General features: G+C 41.6%; 1 pseudogene; it reads left to right on the top strand.

The window, feature by feature from the left end:
• Positions 1-2,051: 2,051 nt before the first annotated feature.
• Positions 2,052-3,095, top strand: LOC741973 (reticulocalbin-1-like; annotated as a pseudogene).
• Positions 3,096-7,821: the final 4,726 nt, after the last annotated feature.

The raw sequence follows: 7,821 nt of genomic DNA, 5'->3' as shown, positions 1-7,821 counted from the left end.
GAGATAGCTGTTAGTTACATCATTGTCACCTCTATGCCACCTGCAGTGGTAATAATGATAAAAGGAATAATAATAGAAGTAGTTAACATATATTGATATTTATTATGTGCCAGGCGTTGTCTAAATCCTTTTCCTTTTAGTTTACTTACTCTTCACAGCAACACTATGATGTGGCGACTCTTACTACCCACATTTTAAGTCTGTCTGTGGATTACTATTACTTATGATTACTTCTCACTAGAAGAAGATGGGATTTTCAGTATCGATTCTATTTTTTAATTTTAATGATGTACAATCTGAGAAATCTTTACTCCCATAAGTAACTAAGGGGAATAGAAGGTTTTATTGTGGCAGTATTATTCAATTTTTAAAACTTCGTTCAAGTTATGTGCTAAAAAATTGTATTTTTATTTTATTATTTAATTTTTAGTTTTTTGTTTATATTTATTTATTTATTTATTTATTTATTGAGACAGGGTCTCACTCTGTTACTCAGGCTGGGGTGCAATGGCACAGTCACGGCTCACTGCAGTCTCAACCTGTCAGGCTCAAGCGATCCTCCAACCTCAGCTTCCTGAGTAGCTGGGACTAAAGGCAAATGCCACCATGCCTGGCTAATTTTTATATATTTTTTTGTAGAGATAGAGTTTCACCATGTTGCTTAAGCTGGTCTCAAACTCCTGGGCTCAAGCAATCCGTCCACCTCGGCCTCCCGGAGTGTTGGGATTATAGGCGTCAGCCACTGCGCCAGGCCGCATTTTTATTTTAAATTATCTCATTGACAACACAATTAGGTGCTCCTTCAATTATGTTGAAATCATGGAATTAGAAACTACCTAACTTGCAAATAGATTTGTTGCTCAGTCATTAGAGTAATTTCATTTCTGGGAAGTCTCCCAAAGAGGCTTCACTAAGAGTTATCAGATGATTATTAGTTCCTCTTACTCTTTCACTCAGAGGCATCTCAATATACACAGAAAATGCTAGGAAAATCTAAAAGTTGTTAGTTCACCTTTGCAAATATAATATTTCACCTGATATGTGATTTACTTATTTTTGGTAAAATTCTTGGAGCTTCAGGGTTAGTTCATTCAATCTATGGAAAACATCCAACGTGTAAAATAATTGGCCAAACCAGTCGCTTTGTCAAACCAATGAGCCAAATCATACTTTCCTTTTTTTTTTTTTTTTTGAGAATGGGTATCACTCTGTTGCCCAGGCTGGAATGAAGTGGTGCGATTACAACTCACTGCAGCCTTAATCTCTCAGGCTCAAGCGATCCTCCCATCTCAGCCTTCTGAGTAACCGGGACTACAGGCATTTATTTATTTATTTATTTATTTATTTATTTATTTATTTATTTTAGAAATGGAGTCTCACTATGTTGCCTAGGCTGGTCTTGAACTCCTGGACTGAAGCAATCCTTCTTCCTCAGCCTCCCAAAGTGCTGGGATTACAGGCATGAGTCACTGTGCGGAGATTCACGCTTACTTTCCATCAGAATAAAAAAAAAGACTTCATTTTTGAATGAAATATATGAGTTAATATACATCCCAATAATTAAAATCTTCCTTCCTAATTTTAAGACCAAGATAAATATTTAGTTAAGTCATGAAGCTTTGGCAGGAGTTTGTTACAGAATGAAATAACGGACTGTCACTTGTCTGAGTCTCTTTTCTTCCGAGAAGAATCTATCGTTTAGGGTAATGCATTTTGTGATTATGTGTAGAAGTTGGAAGAGATGAGGTTGTTGAGCAAAATTGCCAAGATTTTTGCGGCCCCACTCAATCATACATCTATGGTTCACTATGAATAGAAATAGATTGGCTGCCCGTAGCTTCCCAGCCCGAGGCCCGGGGGGCGCACACCTCTGTTCCGGCGCGGGGCGGGCCCTGGCGGAGGGACTGGCGGGTCCCTTCCTCCGCGCCGGCCCCAGGCCCGCCGCCGCCGCTGCCGCCGCCGCCGCCGCCGCGCTGCGAGACCCCATTCCCGAGCTACCGCTGTTGTCGCTCACTCGGCGCCTCCCTCCCGGACGCCCTCTCCTCTGGACGATGGCGCGCGGTGGCCGCAGCTGCCGCCTGGGGCTAGTCCTGGGGCTCGTCCTGGAGCTGCTGCTGGCGCCGGTGCTGGCCTGCGGGCGCTGCGGGCCAAGCCCACCGTGCTCAAGGAGCGCGTGGTGCGGCCTGACTCGGAGCTGGGCGAGCGGCTCCCAGAGGTCAACCGGGGCTTCCGGTACCGCCATGAGGCCTTCCTGGGCAAGGAGGACTCTAAGACCTTCGACCAGCTCACCCCGGACAAGAGCAAGGAGAGGCTGGGGAAGATTGTTGATCGAATCAACAATGATGGAGATGGCTTTGGCACTACTGAGGAGCTGAAAACCTGGATCAAACGGGTGCAGAAAAGATACATCTTCGATGATGTCGCCAAAGTCTGGCGGGATTACGATAGGGACAAGGATGATAAAATTTACTAGGAAGAATACAAACAAGCCACCTATGACCTAGGAAACCCCGCGGAGTTTCATGATTCTTCAGATCATTACACCTTTAAAAAGATGCTGCCGCGTGACGAGAGAAGATTCAAAGCTGCAGACCTCGATGGCGCCCTGACAGCCACTCGGGAGGAGTTCGCTGCCTTTCTGCCTACCGAAGAGTTTGAGCATATGAAGGAAATTGTGGTTTTGGAAACCCTGGAGGACAACGACAAGAACGGTGATGGGTTTGTGGATCAGGATGAATATATTGTGGTTATGTTTTCCCATGAGGAGAATGGCTCTGAGCCAGACTGGGTTTTATCAGAACGGGAGCAATTTAACGAATGCCGGGATCTGAACAAGGACCGGAAGTTGGACAAAGACGAGATTGGCCACTGGATCCTCTCTCAAGATTATGATCATGCACAGGGTGAGGCCAGGCATCTAGTATATATGAGTCAGACAAAAACAAGAATCAGAGGCTAAAGAGGAAATATTGGAGAACTGGAACATGTTTGTTGGAAGCCAAGCTACCAATTATGGGGAAGATCCCACAAAAAATCATGATGAGCTTTGATAGACACTCACCAGAATATGCCAGACTGTCATAGGCGTTGTTATTGTCTTGGATGGTTGCTACAATTGTCTAATTTACAGCAGTTGTGTTCCTAAAAAAGCAAGTTTATACCTCAGATTGGGGTATAAAAATTGTTTTTCACTCAGTATTTGCTGGAAAATGGACATTACTATTCTTTCAGTAACATTTCTCTCAAAACACATGAAAACCTTGGTAAATTGCAGTTCTCTCTGGGGATATATTGGTACAGCATGACTTTTTAAAAGTTTTTTTTCTCAGCTGGGCGTTCTGGCTCGAGCCTGTAATCCCAGCAGTTTGGAAGGCCGAGACGGGCAGATCACGAGGTTAGGAGTTCAAGACCAGCCTGGCCAACATAGTGAAACCCTGTCTCTACTAAAAAAATACAAAAAAAAAAAAAAAATAGCCAGGCGTGGTGGCGGGCACCTGTAGTCCCAGCTACTTGGGAGGCTAAGGCAGGAGAATCACCTGAACCTGGGAGTTGGAGGTTGCAGTGATCGGAGATTGTGCCATTGCACTCCAGCCTGGGCGACACAACGAGACTCTGTCTCAAAAAACAAACAAACGAAAAACAAAAAAAACCTTTTTATTAATTTTTTTTTAAATTAAAACTTAAAGGGGAACAAAACTTGAAAAAGCTCTGTTCTTCAGAAGTTGGGTGGGTTGGGGGAGGCAGTAATATGAAGTGACTGCTATGTATTTTAACTACCAGATTTTATATATTTGCCACTGTTAACTAGTTGGAAAGTGGAAATTCTGATCAAAAGTGGTATCATCCTAGGTAAGCTTATTTCAGAATAAGTCTAATATTTCAGATTCTTCCTTCTCGACTTTATACTCTGAGCTGTTACTGTAAGTGATGTGTATGAAACCTCCATGCATTTTCCAGGATGGACCTGCTAATATGCACAATAAATCCATGTCTTTGTTTTTCTACTAAAAAGCAATCAAGAAAGATAATGTGAAAAAGAAAGGAATTTAGAGGTAGGGAAAAAGATGAATGTCATACATTTGAAGAACTATAGGAAAATTATAAACACTAAATATACTTGAGAAAACTTTCTTGATATGCCAGTGAGGTAGGCCTGATCTTTGAGATAGTGAATAGGAATACAATGCGTTTCCTCGATGATCACTGATTAGGAGGAGGTGGTGGGATCCTTGGGAAGCCAAATGTAGTAAAGTTCTGGATCATGTCCCATCTAGTCCAGTGAATCCACGACCCTTGGGCCTCTCACCCGAGAACAACTTATGCTATGGAATGAGGACAAGGTGATATTCTGAGTCATGGACTGAATTGGCAGACACAACCTGTACTTATTAAAATTCCACCTTGTAAGGAGGAGGTGAATGAAATGAAGGATCCCCCTAAGGATTTAAAAAAAAAAAAAAAAGAGAAATAGGTTTAAGACAGAGAAAAATGCTAAGACCTACTGTGGGTTTATGTTGTCCTCATTAAAGATGTCTTCATCCCATTATCCTCAGCAAACTAACACAGGAACAGAGAACCAAACACAGCATGTTCTCACTTACAAGAGGGAGCTGAATGATGAGAATACATGGACACACGCGGGGGAACAACGCACACTGGGCCTGTGGGGAGGGGGTTGGTGGGGGGGAGGAAGAGCATCAGGAAGAATAGATAGTGGATGCTGGGCTTAATACCCAGGTGATGGGATGATTTGTGAAGCAAACCACCATGGCACTTGCTTACCTGTGTAACAGTAAGCACACGTACATCCTGTACACGTACCCAGGAACTTAAAAGTTGAAGAAAAAGAAAAAAAAGGATGGCTTCATCAACACAGATATTTTGAATTCTCCCTATGTTTTCACTCTAGAATTTTCATTCTCAAGGCGATTCAATACAGTCAGTTTTGGAATGCATGAAAGACATGTCTTTCTTTTGTAATTGAAAATGCAACTGTGAAAGGTGAGGGGAGATAGGAAGAAAGAACAGGCATATACTAGGTCAAGTTTTCTATAACTAATGTATGCCTTCTTATTAGTGAACTTTTTGTTTGTTTGTTTGCTTGTTTTTGAGATAGTCTCACCCAGGCTGGAGTGCAGTGGTGCCATCTCGGCTCGCTGCAACCTCCGCCTCCCAAGTCCAAGCGATTCTCCTGTCTCATCCTCCTGAGTAGCTGGGACTACAGATGTGCACCACCAGCCCGGCTAATTTTTGTATTTTTAGTAGAGAGGACATTTCACCACGTTGGCCAGGCTGGTCTCGAACTCTTGGCCTCAATCAACCTGCCCGCCTCAGCCTCCCAAAGTGCTGTCATTACGGACATAAGCCACCACATCTGGCCTTCTATTAGTAAACTTTGAAAGGTCAGTTGATACCTTGTGTGGTTCCAAAAAGGTTTTAACAGCTTAAAAAGCTACAAATAATAAAGCAAAATAAAATGAGGGAACCAGAGTAAATGGAACATCAGGGTTTAGGAACGCTTTTACACTGTTGGTGGGAATGTAAATTGGTTCAACAATTGTGGAAGACAGTGTGATGATCCCTCAAGGATCTAGAGCCGGAAATACCGTTTGACCCAGCAATCCCGTTACTGGGTATATACCCAAAGGATTATAAATCATTCTACTATAAAGACACATGCACATGTATGTTTATTGCAGCACTGTTCACAATAACAAAGACTTGGAACCAGCCCAAATGCCATCAGTGATAGACTGGATAAAGAAAATATGGCATATATACACCATGGACTATTATGCAGCCATAAAAAAGGATGAGTTCATGTCCTTTGCAGGGACATGGGTGAAGCTAGAAGCCATCATTTTCAGCAAACTAACACAGGAACAGAAAACCAAACACCACATGTTCTCACTCATAAGTGGGAGTTGAACAATGAGAACACATGGACACAGGGAGGAGAACATCATACACCAGAGCCTGTTAGGGGGTTGGGGGAAAGGGCGGGGAGAGCGTTAGGAGAAATACCTAATGCATGCAGGGCTTAAAACCTAGATGAAGGGTTGATAGGTGTAGCAAACCACCATGGCACATGTATACTTATGTAACAAACCTGCACATTCTGCACATGTATCCCAGAACTTAAAGTAAAAAAAGAAAAAAGAAAAAAAAAGAAAGAAAGTAACATAAAGCTAAGAGCAAGTTTGGAGCACAGAACATAGTGAGAGGCCCTTCATTCTCTTGTTAAGTTCAGGCCATAACTGTGAGTACAGTAGTCCCTTCTTACCCACGATTTCATTTTCCATGATTTAATTTACTACAGTCAATCATGATTTGAAAATATCCAATGGAAAATTTCAGAAATAATTCATGCATTTTAAATTGTAGGCTGTTCTGAGCAGTGTGGTGAAATCTCCTGCCATCGCACTCTGTCCTGCCCGGGATGTGAATCATCCCTTTGTCCAACATAAACATGCTGTATATGCTACCTAGTCATTAGTCATTTAGTAGGCCACTCAGGTATTAGTTAGGAATGACTGGGAGCACAGTTCAGAATCCTAACAAGGCAGCCACCTCACCTCTGCACAGAGATGCCTGTGGCAACACCTTTGCAGAGGGCAAGATTCTTCTCCAAAAGTAATATGTGATGAGCTCTAAAACACAGATAAATGAGATCTCAGAAGGTCAAATTCCTTCACTCTAATCATGTCCACAATTATTTTACCTTGGAAAAACTTTGAGCAACTATAATTGAACATTGGCCTTAGCCATAAAACTATTTCAGAAAAGGAACCACAGAGTGTATAACTTTAAGAAATATAATTTCCTGGTGAACATATTAAGTTAAAGTGTAAAATACTGATAATGGACTTATGGAGTTGTAAATTATGAACCAGTTTACTGTTGGGTAATAGTGAACAAAAATAATGAGTTTAATTCTAGAGTACTTGGTCTCTAGCTCTTTTTTGGGAAGTAATGGGATAGGAAGGTTGATTCTCTCTTAAAGCCAATCTTGGAGTACTTGAAATAGAGGCACGTCATCTACATATAAAAGAATATCTTCCTTATTTTCAGAGTAGGGTCATATATCTAAATCATAGTGTCAAATAATAAAGGTAATGTAAAAGAGTGAATATTACAGATTCCTATTTTGCCTCAATGGAAATTGTTAGCTGATACATGAAGAAACCACTTCCCCACCTCCAGAATAATGCTTAAGCAAATGCAAATATATACAGATTCTAAATGGGCATCAAAAGCAAAACAAAACAAAATTTTAAAGTGAGTTTATTCACTGTGACCAATAATTCATTTTGTCCTCTAAGTCAAAGGAGTAGAAGATAAATGAAAGCCTAGAAAATTATTATATGATTTGTAACAGAGCCAGTAACACTTATCAATTGTTTCATTTGATCCTCCTGCATTTTCCAGCCCCCTTGTAGTTAGTGAGCTCATATGACTAGCTTTGGTCAATAAAATGAAAGCAAAATTGATCTTCAGGCAGAGGTAGTAAAAAGTCTATGTATAATTTTCTAGTCTCTTTTTTCTCCTGATTGAGGAAGTTGTGTATTCCCTATGGGGCATCTACAAGTTGGTGGGCATTGGCCAACTTAGGTCTCTGAGTGACTACGTGGAGCAGGGACTTTTGCTGACCTGTAATAGACATGTATAATGAGCAAGAAATAAATTTTCACTATTGGCCAGGTGTGGTGGCTCATGCCTGCAATCTCAGCACTTTGGGAAGCTGAGGTAGAAGGACTGCTTGAGTCTGGGAGTTCGAGACCAGCCTGGCCAACATAGTGAGATTCTGCCTCTACAAAAAAT

This window comes from Pan troglodytes, chromosome 5 (assembly GCF_028858775.2).
Source record: "Pan troglodytes isolate AG18354 chromosome 5, NHGRI_mPanTro3-v2.0_pri, whole genome shotgun sequence".
Classification (NCBI taxonomy): Eukaryota; Metazoa; Chordata; class Mammalia; order Primates; family Hominidae; genus Pan; species Pan troglodytes.
Note: the sequence above shows the minus strand (reverse complement) of the source record. Positions and strands in the feature narration are given on the sequence as shown.